We start from the raw sequence: 19,038 nt of genomic DNA on the forward strand, positions 1-19,038 counted from the left end.
ATGCATGCATTTTATTTAGAACTCAGTAGTATATAACTCAGCGTGAAGTATTTTTGTCGTATCATAGTGTGATATATTTTCTTCAGCATATCATTCAGTATATAAGTAGAAATTATGAAATGGACAGCAGTCGCCTGTTCTTTCAGGAAATACAGAATCCATTATTATTATGATTAATTAAGATTACTATTGTTTTTTTTTTCTCAAAATTTTATTTTTATTTCTATAACAGAGTTTGTACTTTTTCACCTTTTTTATAATTCTCATGTATGTTATTATCATCTAAATCTTCAATATTATAATGTGGGGATGGGTCACTTAATAAAAGGGAAGCTCCGAATTTACCAGATTAACATGATTTCATGTGACAGTGTTTATTCAGTTAACAATTTCAAATTAACTTATAGACCCAACAACGGTCCATGTCTATTCAGGTAGGAAACATTTTGTCCTCTCTCTTTTATCTCTTTTAGTGTCCTAGTTTTTTTCTGTTTCAACTAAAGTTCTTTCCTTGTTAACGGAGGGAAGTATTACGAGAATTGTTTTGCTTGAATCTATCTTTCTTAATTTTTTCATGTTTGCCCTTATTAGATAAAATGAATCGCCCGTACCATTAGAAAGCCAGTTTCCAAAACAAATAAACCAAAAAATGAAAACAAGTGCGCTGTTAACGGACTGTTGTAACTTAATGCAGTCAGAGCAATATATGCAGATGTGGTTGTGTTGTCATTTTCCTACACCACTGGTTCCTGTTCTCAGGGCCTGATGATTTTGTAAGAGTCGGCACTCACAACTTATCTTGTTTAGGATAAATTTGGCCGCATGTCAGGAGTGAAGTGCAAGCAGATTTTTTTTTTTTTTTTTTTGTATTGCTGTATGTAAAAAAAAGGACGAAAAATAAATTCAGCAAATACAAAACATTCTTGCATTTGCTGAATTTACTCGTTTTATTCCTTTAATTTTTTGTTGTCGGCTTTTAGCTTTATCTATTTTGATTTTTTTTATTACAGTCCAGGTTTAAACCTTTGAAGATTGTTTGCACTCAGATATATTTTTATATCGTGCCGACGATTTTGTGTAGAGGTGCTTGTCGGTTTACCTTTGATCAGTGTGCCAATATTTTGTTATTACCTTTCCAAGTTGTTATCCATCAAGTTCCGTATACTTCGAATGACCAGTATCGCCTAACGAGTAATGTGGAGCCGTGTGACGTCATAGACAACAACAACAACGTTGATCACGAAGTCAGTTAACAGGAGTCACGTGATGTTCTCGATCCCTCCACTACCACATTCATTCCGTTTCCTACCGTCCTGGGCATCCCGTCCTTGGAGCCCCCAATGTACGGGGTGTCCATAAAGTCCCAGTACCATTACAAGTATTTATTGCTCAGAATGGTACTGGGACTTTATGTACACCCTGTATTATTCAAGCTGCCCCGCAACCATCAACCAACACCTTTCGAGCCCAGATCCCAAGCGATGGTCTTCTTCCCACGGGGCCAAACGAAGGTGGGGCCCGTGGCACTGGCACGTGATTGTAGGAGTAACGGTGAGCAAGGTCATCTTCCTCCATGTTGTTTCGCCTTGTTTCATCTAAACGAACGTTTTCTCTTATTCGATGTGACCCTGCTTATATATATGTATATAGTATATCATATATATATATATTTTAAGATATATATATATATATATATATGTTATATATATATAAGTCATATCACATTTCCGTGATTCATATAGGGCTACATATATCGAGCTACAATGTCCTTTAATATCTAATTCGCTCTACCTCGGAATTAATATATTTTCATATATGCTTAACCGAAGGGGAATTTTTTCTCGATAATAGACTTGCCTGGACCAGGGCGCGAACCCATGGATCCTTTCAAATCCAGGAACGCAGTGGTGTAGTAGGTAAAAGCTTCACTGACGTTCCTGGATTTGAAAGGATCCATGGGTTCGCGCCCTGGTCCAGGCAAGTCTATTATCGAGAAAAAATTCCCCTTCGGTTAAGCATATATGAAAATATATTAATTCCGAGGTAGAGAGAATTAGATATTAAAGGACATTGTAGCTCGATATGTATATATATATATATATATATATATATATATATATATGCATATTCATGTATATATATATATATATATATATATATATATATATATATATATATGTATGTACACATATATGCATATATTTATAAATAAACGTATATATATGCACTCACAGTATATATGCATATATGTATAAGGCATGTATATGTACATTTAAATATATATATGTATGTATATATACGTGTGAAAAGCTGTAAACAAGGGGCACAGTGAACACAGAAATACTCATTTAAATTAAACAAGATGCGAGCAAAAGACTGATATTTTCCAAGAGTTTTTGTACTCCCTTTCAAACACAGGAACATTACATATACAAGAAGGAGTCGATTAGCTTTCGGCAAAGCCCTAAGCCTAAGGAGTTCGTAATAAGATTCCACCGTGAATCTCCGTTATTACAGAAGCTACTAATATATAACCCTTGAAACGATACCTGATTTTGTGATGCATTCTAAGCTGAATTGAGGCTTATACTACTTTTGTGATTAGAATTGGCAAAATTTCCTGTGTGGATCTTTTTTTTGAAACAAGCTTTCTCCTATGAACCCTATATATTATATATATATATATATATAGATATATAATATATATATATATATATATATAATATATATATATATGTATATATAAAGGTAACGCCACGGAGGAAAGTGAAAAGACGAGAGCTGCCGAGGTTTTTCGGTCTTAACGACCCTTTACTTAAGGCTAAAGTCTTGCCTTAAGTAAAGGTCGTTAAGACCGAAAGATCTCGGCAGTTCTCGTCTTTTCATTTTCCTTCCTCCGTGGCATTACCTTTATTTAGACATAGCATCACGTTTTATGTATTTCGTGATCAAGTTATTCATATATATATATATATATATATATATATATACATATATATATATTATTTAATTATAATTTATTTATAATAATTTATTTCTTGTGAACAACCAAACAAACACACACACACACCACATATATTTTTATGTGTTTATGTATAAATATTTATGTCTGTGTAGGTGTGCGTGCGCGCGTTACCAAAACTAACGATAATAATATGGATTATGTGAAGCAAAACTAAACACAGCGAAAACCAATATACATCTGTATAATTTCCAATCCTAACGCGTAGACCAGACAGAGTATTGTATAACCCAGATGCGACATAACTCTCTCTCTCTCTGTCTGCCTCTCTGTCTCTCAGTAACGTTATTTCCTGCTTATAGGCTGTTGAGGGTATTCAGCATTCACTCTCTGCATTCACATAGTAATTATGATTGATGAGTGCATCTGGGCAGATGCGTATGGCTCTGGAAGGTTCTGTCACATTAATTTTTATAGTGCTCGTTGTCGGGCGTTGTATCGGTCATTATTCTCACGCTCCGAATTATGTCACAGGAGATGCTCACATGGCCTACAGCATACGGAGTTGAATACTCGTAGTCCTCTCTGAGTTTTCGAGAAACTATTTCGTGTTGTTAAAACTAACGAATTGGCAACATTTTCCCGCGGTGGGGCGTATAGAGAAAGAACTATGTTGAAATGTTTCTGGGATTGATGTTCACACCATGAATATATGTGAACAGTGGTTGAACTTGAGTATCTTGGCTCATGATTTAGAAAACGTGGTTTGCTTGCAAGAGAAACTGTTTGCTGGGAGACTGGTTGTCTGCCTCGATGTATCTGTTTGCTTTTCTGGATCTTTTCTAGAAAGTGACCTTAAGGGTTTTAACCTGGTAGCTATGTATCCACCTCTGCGGCGTGTTTAGTACAACCCCTATGGCTGTTACCCTAAAATCAAACAAAAGACTGTAAATATCTTAAAGATAACGACCCCCAAGAAATATTAGTCCTCGATAATGTCCCTGTAGGTGCGTTAGTGCCGTCAGTGCACCTCACGCGGTACACTGTAGGCATAATTAGGGTTTTTGCAGCTTCCCTTCGGTCTATCAATTTTACTGTTCTGTACCTCCGTTCTTATACCCTCTCATTCATCTTACTTCCGACCCTCCCCTAACAATTGATTCATAGTGCGAGGTTTTACTCCTGTTACACCTTTCAAACCTTTTTATTCGGTTTCCTGTTCAGTGCTGAATAGCCTCATGGGTCCCAGCGCTTGGACTTTGGCCTAAATTTTGAGATTCCATTCGATAGTGTTAAGCGTAAAATGCCTAGCACTTATAATAAAGCTTCTATTTATCTGGTTTGTTAAGGCCCTGGATAGTAGTCGCAAGAACCGTTTCATTGTAGATCCTAATTTTATCGGTAAAACGTGTTTAAATGTCATTCTTGTGATACAAGGAAGCGAATTCCTCACTTTTGTTTCAAGAGCTTTGTTTGACGTCACTTTTGTCTTTGGTTCAAGAACTTTATTGACACATCACGTTAATGGCCAGGGTGGGATGCCAAGCAAGGAAAAATTGTTAGTGGGTGCTAATTTCAGTGTCTTCTCATTCTACCTTTCTTTAATCTTATTTAATGTCTCTTTTACTTCGAACTGTTTAATCTTTGATAAATAAAACTTCAGAGATTTAACAGTTTTCAAGAAGCCGATTCAATTATGAATGTAAGCTCATTCAGTAAGTCAGTCGAAATGCCAATTTCGGTAGCGTCTTCAATATAATGGGAATAACTTATTTTTTTGTACTCGTGCCATGTAACAAGAGAGAGAGAGAGAGAGAGAGAGAGAGAGAGAGAGAGAGAGAGAGCCACTTGTAGTTGAGTCGCCCTTTGTAACTTGTTGCATTCTCAGATGATGTCTGAGAAATTGAGCTTGCTAATTTGTAGATCTGTAAAATTAGTTTCTTTTCGTTCTTTCTTTTGAAAACATCAAGCTCAAAGTATTTTAAACCAGCAGTAATGAACAAACAATATTCGTCTTCGTAAGAAATCAAGCAATCAGAAGACATATTATATCCTCACGTGTGTACGCGCGCACCCATATACACATATATTTTCATGTAAGCGCACACACACACACATATATAGTATATATATATATATATATATATATATATATATATATATATATATATATATATATATATTAAAGAGAGAGAGAGAGAGAGAGCTCAGTGTAAGAAGGCAGGAGTCAGTCCATGACAAAAATCATCGTAAAGGGAAGGAGGCACATGGATGTACAATTTGTCTTTATTCCAACGTTTCGGAATGATCCATTTAATTATACATCATCAAGGCTGTTAAAATGAAACATAAAATTCATTGCAAAATTGTAACACCATAACTAAAAATTAAGAATTGAAAAAGCTGAACAGCATTCTTACAAAATTTACAAAATATATAACATTAAAATTAACTGTAAGCTTAAATGTGAAGTGTAAAGAGCTACAGAACAATACATTACAGACCGACACAGAGGAGTGACAGTGTTAAACTAAGCGGAAACAAATAAAAAAAACGCAAGCCAGGACAAATGCAGAGGGGAGGAAGAGGAGGTCTGTGAGTTTAATGATGGAACAAGTTGCTTAATTTAAATGTTGGAGTACAGTACAGACAGCTTATATATATACACACACACACACACCCACACACACATATATATATATATATATATATATATATATATATATATATGTATACATATTATGTGTGTGTGAGAGAGTTTGTTTGTTTGTTTGTTGATTGATTGTGTCTATTAAGTCTGGCGTCACAACATCTGGGTAATTGACACAGAAATAAATTAAATAGAAAAAATTAAATTTTAGATAAATTTCATATAAAAATATGATATATCTATAAATATATGTATGTAAAATTTTTGTTCTTATATATAAGTTCTTACATAGACAATCAATGCATAATTTAAATTTGGTTGAGGAGGCCAGCCTCCCTCATAAAGATATATAACTGCTCTATATTACAATCCTTTCCAAGAATTGTAGATAGGATAAAATTACCTCCTCTATCACATCCCCAAGACAGGAACTTATGTCTCAAATTCCCAAGTCTGGGACATTCAACTAGCAAATGTCTCACAGTCAGGGGCACAGTACAATCATCGCAAAACGGAGGATTTTCACGAGACATCAAGAACCCATGAGTGAGTCTTGTATGTCCAATCCTCAATCTGCACAACATCGTTTCTTGTCTCCTTGGCATATACGGATATGACCAAGGAGACACTGATGACGTGATACTACGCATCTTTTTTATTAGTTAAAATATCCTCCCACTGGGACTGCCAATATTTTTTAATTCTCTGACCCACCAGAGGATACAAATCCCGATATGGTAGTAGGCATCTTGTGAGTTCTGGGGAGTTGACCGCAGACTTTGCAAGTTGGTCAGCTTTCTCATTCCCAGCCACCCCAACATGGGAAGGCACTCAACAGAACTTTGTTTCTTTCCCTCTTCTTTTTAGTAAAAGCAGCCATTCCAATATATAAAAAATCAGAGGGTTTAAAGGGTTAAAAGAGTCCAGCGACTGAAGAACACTTCTAGAGTCACAATATATAATAAAATTATTTTCATTCAGAATTAAAACTTCCTTTAAAGCCTTTAAAATTGCATATAATTCTGCTGTAAAAATCGATGCAACAGATGATAACCTGCCGCTTCTGTCTACATCAGGGAAGGCTACACAAAAGCCGACGCCAGCATCTGACTTTGAGCCATCCATGAAAACTGCAGTGGAGTTATCATGTTGCAAAGAGTGTTCTAAATATATTGACCGCATGGCCTCACTGGACAATTCTGTTTTGGTAAAATTGAAATATCTACAGAATTTTACCTCTGGAAAGTTCCAGGGGGGACTAACTGAATATTTTGCTGGTAAAATCTCGATTCTTGGCATATTTAATTCACAGACAATAAAATTTACTCTAAAAGCGAATGGATGAGGTTGCTTTGGGTGACTTTCATAAAACTGCCAATGCCTTTCATTTCTCATACAAATGCTGGTTAAAGACTTAGGCAGCCTCTGGAATCTATACCAGCAGACGCTTGTAATGAAGATCCAGTGGCACCTCATCAGCATCTACAAGCATGCTCTCGGTGGGAGATGATTTAAATGCTCCTGTACACAACCGTATTCCTCCATGATGAATAGAATTGAGCATTTTAAGGCTATTTGGCTTCGCTGAAGTGTACACCTCACACCCATAACTTAATTTTGAAAAGACCAAGGCTTTATATAATTTCAACATCTGAGCTCGGTCTTCACCCCACGAAGTGTGAGACAGTACTTTCAGCAAATTCATTGCTTTCAAGCATTTTGCCTTAACATATTTCAGATGTGGAATCCAGGTCAGCTTTCTTTCAAAAATCAAACCAAGAAACCTTGTTTCACCAACACATGGAATTCTCTGCCTATGAATGAATAGATCTGGATCAGGGTGGATTCCCCTTATACGACAAAAGTGCACAGTTACCGTTTTACTAGCAGAAAATCTAAAACCATTAACCTCAGCCCACTTTACTATATTATCAATGCAGAGCTGAAGGTGGCGTTCAGCCACTGCCATCCTTGATGCTGCAAAGGAAATCGACAGGTCATCAACAAAAAGGGTATATGTTATATCTGGGGGAATTATTTTAGAAACCCCATTGATTGCCAAGGCGAACAAGGTTACACTTAAAACACTTCCTTGTGGTACTCCTTCTTCTTGATTGAATACATCTGACATTGTTGCTCCAACCTGAACCTGAAATATCCTATTCTTTAAAAAAGCCTTAATAAACAGGGGCAAATTGCCTCTCGGGTTACATTCATAAAGGACCCCCAAAATGCCATATTTCCATGTTGTATCATAAGCCTTCTCTAGATCAAAGAACACAGTTATGTGATGCTGCTTGTCAGCAAAAGCTTCACATATTGAAGATTCCATTCGTACCAATACATCAGTTGTGGAGTGCATACTCCGAAAACCACGCTGAGGAGGCGACAGATATTTACCTCTTTCCAAGTACCACATCAATCGTGTGTTCACCATTTTTCCATGATCTTACACAAACAAGATGTCAATGCAATAGGGCGATAATTTTCCATCTTGATTGGATCTTTTCCAGGTTTTACGAGTGGCAGTGATTTTAACTTCTCCCAAAGCTTGGGGAAGATATGTTCTCGGTAGATTCTGTTAATAAGGCCTAATATAAAAAGTCTGGTATTTTCAGGAATATGCTTAAGCATTGAATATGTTATATCCTCCAGTCCAGGAGCTGACTCATTACATTTATTCAAGGCTGATTCAAATTCTCTTATAGTAAAAGGAACATTGTATTGCTCATGTCTTAAGGTATTAAAATCAATTTCGACCTGTTCCATTATCCGTCTTTGAGCTGAATAGGGTCTATCATCATTTTTCTTTGCAACATTAGCAAAATGATTAGCAAACTCATTTGCCACTAACTGGGGGTCTGCTACCTCGCAATCATTCATCTTGATAACTGGAGGTTGACAAGGAGTGAACTTGCCTGCTATTTTTCTCTCTCTTCCAAACTAGAGTCAGAGGAGTTTTCGAATTTAATGAAGATCGTCCAAGATTCTTTTCGTGCTTTTTTGATTTCCATGCGAAAATGAGCTCTTGCTTTTCGAAATTCAACACGGTAATACTCACATTTTCGTCTGCAGTATCTGGTGAAAGCAGATCTCATAGTTCTGTGAGTTTCCTGACATTTACGAGTCCACCAAGGAACTGGTCGGCGGATAAATATGCCCGAAGTCTTAGGTATATATCGAAGAGCAGCTGAGAACATTATTGTATTCGAAAAGTCAAGAGCATCATCTACACAGGGATAGTCATCAGCAGAGTCATCTATTGAGCTGTGCTCCTGGAATGCTGCCCAATCAGCTTTACCAATGTTCCATTTAGGCAGCCTTGAAGATGGAGGGCTTGATGCTACACTCACCACTATTGGGAAATAGTCGCTGTTAAATCTATCATTTATAGCTCTCCAATTAAAGTCAATACGACAGTCATCACTATATATAGATAAATCAATTGCTGATAACGTGCCTATTTGAACATGAAAATGTGTAGACTCCCCAGAGTTGAGAATCCCCACATTTTCATCTTCTATGATGGAACCTAAGCACCTTCCTCTTTGATTGGTGACAATGTCACCCCAAAGAGGGTTTCTGCTATTCATATCTCCCAAAATAACAAAAGGACGTGATAACTGTTGAATAAGAGATTTAAATTCATTGATGGGGAAGACTTCGTTAGGTGGTAGATAGAGAGAGCATACTGTATATTTTCTTTGCAAATGGATCTGCACACCTATCACTTGCAATGCTGATTGGATACTAATAGGATTTTGTGGGGTGTCATTTCGAACATATAAAACGACACCACCATGGCTTCCAATATTCAAATTATAGGTGGAGTGATAGGATGTATACTCTCGTGGGCTGGGGCATGTATTATTACCAATCATGGTCTCCTGCAGAGCTATGCAAACAGGAGCCTTAATTCTTCCCATTTAGCTCTTAATCCCTGACAGTTCCACTGGAGAAAATTAATGAATTTTACTTTCCTTTAGAGGCTGTTAAATGAGAGCCTCTTTTAAGAGCTTTCAGCTTACAACCTTGCTCTTTTTTCCTGGAAGGAGACCGATTGTTTAAGGCTGCCTTCCTTTTTAGAGGGTTATCAGTCTCAGGAACAGCAGACAAAGCTGGTGTCTCCTGAGGAGGGGTGTGAGGATTGGACATTGGTGCATCCTCCAAAGCATTTTCAGCTAGTACAGCCTCCAGAGAGGTGGGAGTGCCAGGTATACCCGACACAGCCTCCACAGAGGAAGGTGTACCAGAAATCACTGGTTCTGCTTCCATAGAAGCAAGGGTGCCAGAAACCACTGGCACCGCCTCCAAAGAGGCGGCAGTGCCAGAATCAACTGGCACCACCCCAGAAGAGGCAGGAGTACCAGAAATCACTGGCACGGCCTCCAAGGAGGCAGGAGCACCAGAAATCACTGGTGCAGCCTCCGGAGAGGCAAGAGCACCAGAAGGAGCGCCAGCAACAATTGGCGCCGCCTCCAAAGAGGCACGAGTATGGGTCGTCACCTGTTTCTTATTTAAATTATCCTTATTAACATTTATATTTCTCTTTCGGATGGTAGCGACACTGGAAAAAGATATTCATGGTCTAACATATTGATTCAATACTCTCTCTTTTGCCTCCCTAAATGTGATACGTTCTGTTACCCTTAAAGTTTGAATCTCTTTTTCCATGATGTATACATCACAATTAAGTAAAGATGATGGATGATTTTCTCCACAATGTATACATCTGGCTTGTTTATTACATATGCCATGCTCTGGTTCACTGCATTTGACACAAATGGCTGGCTTGCCTTGCAGTTTCTGTCTACAGGACCCTAACATCTGTCCGAATTCTTGACAATAAAAACATCTCCTCGGTCTTGGGATATATTGTTTAATCTTGAAACGTAGCCAGGCTGCTTTTACTACAGAAGGTAATCGAGTAGAATTAAATGTAATAGTTAAATTGGGAAGTGGTACAAAGACTCCATTTACCTTCTTCTTCATTCACTCAACTCTTATTACACCTTGATCTTTTAATTCCTCTACAAGTTTTTCTTTGGCGTACGTCATCAGTTTGGGAGCATATATCATTCCCTTGGAGTGATTCCAAAAAGCATGTACTGCACATTGTAATTTGACTCCTCCAAGGTGTGATAATATTTTCAGTTTTTTCAGTTTCTTTGGCTGAGGTAGATTCCACCGTCAGCTTTCCTCTACCTTCATAAGAAATCTTAGGCTCTCGGCCACAACACTTCACGATATCTTGATATACAGCAAAAATATCATAACTATCTTCTTCCAGATTAAAAGTTAAATACTTTTCATAAGACTTTTCAAATATTCCAGGTCCAATTTCAAACATGTCTCTGTTTAATTTCCCTTTACTCTGTACAGGTGCATAGGGTTTCAGTGTAATTACACTGGAAGGTTTTTTTTATTTTTCCAGAGGAAGGTTGTCAGGGGAGGTTCCAGTAGTCATAAACTGTGCCGATTCACCGCCATCAAAGGGCCCAGGGGTACTTGAATCTTTATTATTTGATTTTATAAAGATTTAAGTTAAAAAAAAAAATAAACCTGAAAACCTTAAAAAGATATCATCAGCCTTTCATGGATTTTATTCTTCCACTAATGGCACAAGTGAGAACCGACTCCCAAATGTCCGCATCCCTACCCTACCCCACAGGGGATGGCACAATATGATTAGAGTGGCCCAAGTGTATTACCAGAATACAATCATCCCCACCCTAACCACATTATGGGCAAACCGGACAGAATGCCGAGAGTCCTATCCGCAAAACTAGACCCCCCTGGAATATGTGGTCCAGCCCTGCAAAATAGTTCCGCCTGATATCACTCAGGTCCGAACATTATCGGGCAGTTGATGGTCCTGCCACGGTTCCCACTATTTAGCTTCAGATATAAAACCCAGTCCCAGCTATGATGTCTTTTCTGTTTACCAAGTCCAGTAAATTTCAGCAAACGTGGAAAATTCCACATAATTAATCCGAAATGCTAGTAAAAAATATTACATGAAGGAGAAGAATGTAGTAAGAATGAAAAAATTGCAGAAAGAAGGAAAAGTTCTGATTAATTTTTGTTGGATCAGCAGCTGGGCCCCAAGGACCAGTGAGAAAGCAACCCCACCAGGCATCAGAGCCCAGCTGTTGGTCCCTAAGCCCCCTACCCACGTCAAGGGGTCAGCATCTATGGGGTTGTTTGTTTGTGCGTTCAGAGAGCAACAGAGAGTAAAAAGGAAATTAAACATGGTTTGCTGTAACATATACAGCACCACAAATTATACAAGTTAAATGAATTATATTTGGTTTTCTGGCTTTCTTTCCGTCCCACACATAAAAACATGCACGCACACGTATACATATATATAAGTATATATGTACAGATATATATATATATATATATATATATATATATATATATATATATATATATATATCAAATATATATTTGTGTCTATATATAAATATATATATATATATATATATATATATCTGTACATATATACTTATATATATGTATACGTGTGCGTGCATGTTTTTATGTGTGTCGAGATGGCTTGAGGAGCACCCTCTGTTACAAGTAAATTGACCCAAGCAGTGGATTATGTACCCGGTAGTTAGGCAAGTGCGGCAGCCACTAGGATTAAAAAATCGTGGGGCTGAGCATTGGAAAGGTAACATTTTCTACAGGGCTAAATAACCTTTTAGAATAAAATGCCATCCAGACAAATGTGAGATAAATAAATGTCATATACGTAGACAGAAGAAGATTTACGCCAGTACAAAGAGATCAATGAAACGAGAGGCGTGTAACAGATATTGCAAAAGTGTTCAAGAGCGCGTGATTTATTTACAAAAGTTTAAAAAAGGCTGAAGTAAGTGTAGTACCTTGCCAGCCTGGCAATAGCTCGTGTGCATTCTTCAGCCGTATGCTGCTTCTAAGTAAAGATTTTATCTTTTCTTTCACGTCACACCAGCACCAGAGAGCAGAAAAGCCTGCCTAGCCGTGTGACGAACAGATGATACATTGCCCGATCTGTACTGTTACAGAGAATCGCGGTATGGCAATGAAACTGTACTACCTGAAAAATGTTACCGATTTGAGAGAGAAATAATTGGAGAAGAAGAAGAAGGATTTGGCAGACCGTTCAGCCAACACTATTTAGGCCCTCTGGTCATTCCTCCCAAGATATCTTTAGCTAATGTTCATTTGAGATATGTATATATATATTTGTGTGCGTGTGTGTGTATGTATATATATGTATATTATTATACATACACACATTTATATATATGTGTGTGTGTGTGTGAAAAATTGCTCCAATGCTTTTTGCTTGAGTGAATTTTTATTGGTAATGAAAATGGCATAAATATTAGGTTATTGGTGTTACTTGCATTTATTTCTGATTATATAATATACTATCATGAGAGTGCTTTGGCGTAACCGCAGATGATATCAAATTCCTCAGTGATATTTCAAAGGCACCGCGAAATTTCCGCTTTACATTCCATTACACTCTAGCTCGAATGAGAAAGATGTTTTGTTTTCTTCTTGTGTTTTTTTAGCTACAGAATTTCTTCTCGCCAGTGTGAATAAACAAAATTACCCTTACTTATTTTTCAACAAATCTGTTCTCTACCCATTGTTCAAAGCAGAGTCCTTGGCCATCTTGGTTAATGCAAAGATATCGAGTTGATGTTGATGGATTTCACAAATATATCAGTATTGCCTGTATGTAGAAGCCTGTTAAGTCCATTACACCTCTATGAAATGCTCATCTTATTAAAGAAACAATGCTTTATAATTAATCATTAACATGGCTAACATTGACAGGTTGTTACAGGGCAGGGGATCCAAGCCTAAGCTACCAAGGGCACTCAACGTTAACCGTATGGTCTAAAAATCAGGTTTGGTATAGGGCGTACCCCTCAGCAACGTGAGCACAGTTTGGTAAAAGAAGCCGCGGCCCATTTTAATTTAGTTTCAAATTACGGATTCAAACCTTTGACATTCTGGTCTCAAATTATGAATACAAAATAAGGCGGACAAGAACAATGAATTCTATTTTTATCTCAAAAGGAAACAAGAGCATGCTGGGTTAAAAACATGGTAAAACACGTACCATTGTCGCCTACCATCAATGATAAGCTAGAACCACTTCATTCAACAAGGCGAGACGAAGGTGAAGGCACATAAGCCATTCTGATGTGAAATAAAGAAAGATATCTCGAAATCAGAGACTACTATTCGATAACACTAAGCTTGGAAAAGCACAGCAGAAGAGTTATTCAGTGAACATCAACTAACATATATGAGAACCTTGGCAAAAGACAAAGAATTTCTTACACTACTAGTGGAGAATATTTTTTCTCTTTAAAGAACATGAAATGTCAATTTTAAGAAAATCAATGACCGCAGCTAATGTGGCAGATGGCTCGTTCTCCTTGATGTTTGTTGGTGAAATGAAGCTGTTCACTTGGCTAAATCTGCAGATCTCATTCGCAAAGAAATGCTTAATCCCAAGGCCAAATTCTTTTTATGCTTGGGTTAAAATGTTGGCCAAGAGAATAGTCGGGTTATAGAACCTCAGTTCTGTGACCATTCTCTGGCTAGGTTGTTTTGACCATTGATTTGACTTCTTTGGACCTTTTATAAAAAGAAATCTAGCCCCCGGTGCCTCCCAAACATCCCGTCATTTTTTTCTAGCAGACCAAATCCAAGATGGCCGCCACTGCCATCATGAAAAATAAACTTTTGAACCGGAGCATCTAGATTCATGTATAAATACACTTCTCTGGGTAAAATATGAGGATTCCAATTCTGACGTCAGTTTGCTGTTTTTACATCATTTCGACCAAAAAAATCCAAGACTACCGCAGTTTGGTGGAGCAAAAAACTTAATTTTGAAAAGGATTGGGAGGTATGGGGTTTGGGTATGCCTCTCATACATTTATAAGGTTATAAAATATGTGATAAAAGTAATGATTAAATTATGGTACACTGAAAATTGTATTTCTGGCAATTAAATGACACCAGAACAAAACTAAACCACATAAAAACTCACCAATTTTCTTTTCTTGTTATACTGCGCATTATTATGACATTGAGAAACATGATCAGTCCGAATCAGAGCATTCTGAATCATCATCTCCCGATGAGTCCCCCCTCCTCCCTTGTACATCATTGTCTTTCTGATCATCATAGTCACTCTCATCTTCCTCACTTGCTTCAGCTGGGGTTGGTGTGGGTAGATGCTATGGAAGAGCAGGTTGAGTGTGGCGGACAGGCCGACAGCGACCATCCACTAGTTCCCAGCCATTTCCGATTGGTGTGGGGTGGTATTTCAAGGAGGGATACAGCACAAGATATGCCAAGTACTTTGCACGAAGGCAGTGTTGTCGTAGGCTACCTGCATCTGGAGGGAAAACGTAAGGAGGAATTGTTCTTCATGCTCTTCCACTTTTTGGTGCAAGCCTCAGCCATGGTCTTACTCTTGTGGTCGCCGTAGATGACATGTCGTGTGAACTCGAAGAGATCCTCTGCCACCTCCTCGTTAAGGTCAAGGCTATCTTCACACCGTGAAAGCTATCGTCATGCTACAGGGCTGATCATCACCTGGTCATACACCGACTTCTTACCTTTGCCATAAAAGCTTGAGCTGGCAACGCATCCAGTCATACACTGTAGCTGCACAATACAGCTGGCCATCTCATCTGTCACCAGGTCACTGCAGATGATTGTTTCCTGCTTTCTCTTGATACAAAGCATGCCATGCAACTACTGTGAGATGAATGCTGCTGCGACATAGGCATCCATATCAGCGACATCAGTGACAACAGGGCCAGTGTAACTAGACTCTTGCAAAACAGCATAAGTAGAGAAGAGGACCTGTCAGCCTCAGACTGGTCAAAACTGTAGTTCTGCATTGATTGCTGGGTTGATACAGTTCAAGCCAACAGAGTAGATAATCTCTGCATGAATACTTGGTGCAAGGTCAGGTTTTGCAGCTGACTCTTGTTGCTGATGCTACAAAGCAGCGTTGTGAATGCTCTAGCAGAGGGAAATGGGTCACCTAATTTCATGTAGATATTTAGGACATGTGTATTACCCGGTACCCACAGATCCCTCTCATCATCTTTAGTTGATTAAGCAGCATCATATGGTCGTTCACACAGATGATTCTTCCAACATTGCCACCATGTCTGGCAACAATAATGGATGGCAGCGATCATTCCCCTGTCAATGAGTGTGATGTAGGGTTCCTGCATATCTACAGGTTGCAGAAAAGGATGATCTGGCTCTTCTGAGTCTTCCTGTAGGTGCAGTTGACTGACCCCACTTGCCTTGAGGTCTTGTCCAGGCTTCTTTTTGTCCGGCATTTTGGCAAAAGTCGTGCATTTGCTCAGTGAGATGGATGCATAGAGGGATGTATTCTTACTAAATAATTGTTCTTGCAAAAAGTTGGTTAATTTCTCTTCTCCTGTGGTAAGGGTCGAGTTGAAGCCTTGCAACAAGCTCATCAGTGGCAGGCATAGCTGATTGTAGGGTGGGGAAGGAAGGTGAGGCTGGGACAAATGGGTAGGAGTCACACTCAATCATGCATGCAATCAGGTTCTGTATGCACTGTTCATCTTCTCGCATCCGTCTCAGACCACATTCCTTGTGCTTCCTCTTGGCTTCTTTTTGGTTGGCAAAGGCATTGTGAGCCACCTGAATCCAGACCACATTGTTCACATTTCTGGAGTGCACCAACAGCTGCTTCTCATTTTGAAGGATAGAGAGCTAGCCCGACTTCATTTTGCTGCCCTTGTTCAGGGTACACTCAATCCACATATCCCAGGCCATACTGGAGTAAGGGTTGCCTGTAATGGACTGAGAGAAGTCAGTTCGGAGAAAGGCAACCCGATCAGCAGGGAGAGTTGTCAGCATCACCCAGAAATCTGGCAGCCACCTTCCGTATATTTTGTTGTCATATGCTATCATCCATGGTAACATGGCATGCAGAGAGCTGACATACTTGTCCCAATTGCAGATATGAACAGCATGAACATTCTGCATGAGAACATCTGTCATGGTCACGAAGTCCCTCCAGTAGTCCGCCATGTCACTACCCTCCACCTGGTTGAATGAATTTGTGATGTGGCTCTCAAGTTTGACATCATCCTGTAGTGCTGCATGAGTATCAGCATGTGATTCTTAGAATTTCGAGGTTCTCTTTAGTCTCATCTGCCAGGTCAAGCGCAAGACTGCCCTGCACTAACTGACTAATGAGTGCCTCATACATGAGCGTCAAGCAACGTAGCCCCCTCTTGTAATGCTTGCCTTTCAGAGCATGTTTAAAAGAGCCAACAGCAATGAGTACTTCTTCTAGCTCACTCCACTTGTAACGCTAGTAGATAGGGCACTATGTCATGGAAATCGTTTGGGTTTCCAGCCTTGAGCTGGGTGATGAGAACGTACACTGGAAGATCTCCCACTTGGAAGGCAAAGAGCATGTGCTTAATGGCAATAATGGCAGACAACTTTCTCCATTACATCCTTCACAACTGACTTGTTAGGTGGTTGATTGTAAGATGTATGTAAATAAACTTTGCGCTTCCCCTTTCCCACATTCAATGTATGAGTGGCACACCCAAACCCCATACCTTCCAATCCTTTTCAAAATAAAGTTTTTTGCTCCGCAGAATTGTGGTTGTCTTGGATTTTTGGGTCAAAATGATGTAAAAACAGCAAACTGATGTCAGAATTGGAATACTCATTTTCAGTTTACCCACAAAAATGTATTCATACATGAATCTAGGTGCTCTGGTTCAAAAGTTAATTTTTCATGATGGTGGTGGCGACCATCTTGGATTTGGCCCGCTGGAAAAAAAATGCCAGAATTTTTGGGAGTGACCAGGGGACTAAATATTTTATAGAAGGTCCAAAGAAGTCAAATCAATTGTTAAAGCACCCTAGCCAGAGAATGGTCACAGAATTGATGTTCTATAACCCGACTAAAGAAGAGAGACTTAATTAACGAGCTTTATAAGTTCTCTTTATTAATCCACATCACCCACATTTGAGCCGTTTGTTTGTATGGTGTTTTTACGTTGCATGGAACCAGTGGTTATTCAGCATCGGGACCAACGGCTTTACGTGACTTCCGAACCACGTCGAGAGTGAACTTCTATCACCAGAAATACACATCTCTCACTCCTCAATGGAATGGCCGAGAATCGAACCCGCGACCACCGAGGTGAGAAGCAAACACCAAACCAACCACGCCACTGAGGCGCTCCACATTTGAGCTGGTCTTTACTTGTTCTTTAGCCTCTGCCACCAAAATCTACCCTTTCTGTCCAAAACCCAGTTTTCGATTGATGCTTCTCGTCTATGTTTCTCACTACAAACTTACTCATTGTGCTTAAAAGAGAAAAGAGAGAAACAGGTAAGAGAAGTTGAAACTGGAAGATTAGTCAATGCATGTGAAATATAAACCAACTAATTATTTGTTTGTTCGATGTTCATTTAGCGTCTAATAAATCTACACCCAATCTGTATTTTTAAATCGTCACAAAGTTTTGAACAATTTTAGATAAAGAATATACTTCTGATACTTCATGGATAATATGATTCTGAAAATGACGTTGATAATATTGTAATGCAATTGTATCTCGATTCCGACGGAATTCAAGGAAGATGTTAATGCTATGTCACGTAGCTGTCATGCACGCTGCCATAAATCCTCAACATAGCTAAAAAAATAAAAAAAAAATAAAAAAAATTACACCCTCGAAACATTTAATATCCTGATTGCACTTAAATACAAGGTCACTTTTTTGTGAAAATAGTTAGTTTACTGTCTTTGGTTTTAAATTCGAAATTGAACCTTCTGTTGTAAGAATATATTTTGCTCTTGACTGTTTGTTGTTCCTCGGCTTGTTTTATTTTGGTTCTCCCGTATGGGGGTAGTGCTGTCAGTGCACCTCACGCGGTACACTGTACGCATTCCCTCTCATTCCTTTTACTGTGCCTCCGTTCATATTCACTTTCTTCCATCTTACTTTCCACCCTCTCCTAGTAATTTTCATAGTGCAACTGCGAGGTTATCTTCCTGTTACACCTTTCAAACCTTTTACTGTCAATTTCCGTTTCAGCGCTGAATGACCTCATACTAGGTCCCAGCGCTTGAACTTTGTCCTAGTTTTTATCTTCAATTCAGTTCAGTTATTCTTTTGGTTCAGCGTTACGCATTTCACAAACGGCAGCGACTGCCTTGAGAAGATATTAAATGTTATTTAGAGAAAGAAACAAAGATGAAATCAGCATACGAAGAGTGGAATATAACACCACCATTAGATTTAGAAATGCTGATGAGTAGTAAGGCGTATGTTTTACTCTCTGACATTGCCATCTCCAAAGACCAGATCTATTTTCA

The 19,038-nt window shown here is 38.6% G+C and overlaps 1 protein-coding gene across 3 annotated transcripts in view; it reads left to right on the plus strand.

Moving 5' to 3' along the window:
- The window catches only part of LOC135217962 (facilitated trehalose transporter Tret1-2 homolog), a 72,253-nt gene that overhangs the window by 44,561 nt on the left and 8,654 nt on the right, over window positions 1-19,038 (plus strand). The gene's annotated exons all lie outside the window — the stretch shown is intronic.

This window comes from Macrobrachium nipponense, chromosome 9 (genome assembly GCF_015104395.2).
Source record: "Macrobrachium nipponense isolate FS-2020 chromosome 9, ASM1510439v2, whole genome shotgun sequence".
NCBI classification, from domain to species: Eukaryota; Metazoa; Arthropoda; class Malacostraca; order Decapoda; family Palaemonidae; genus Macrobrachium; species Macrobrachium nipponense.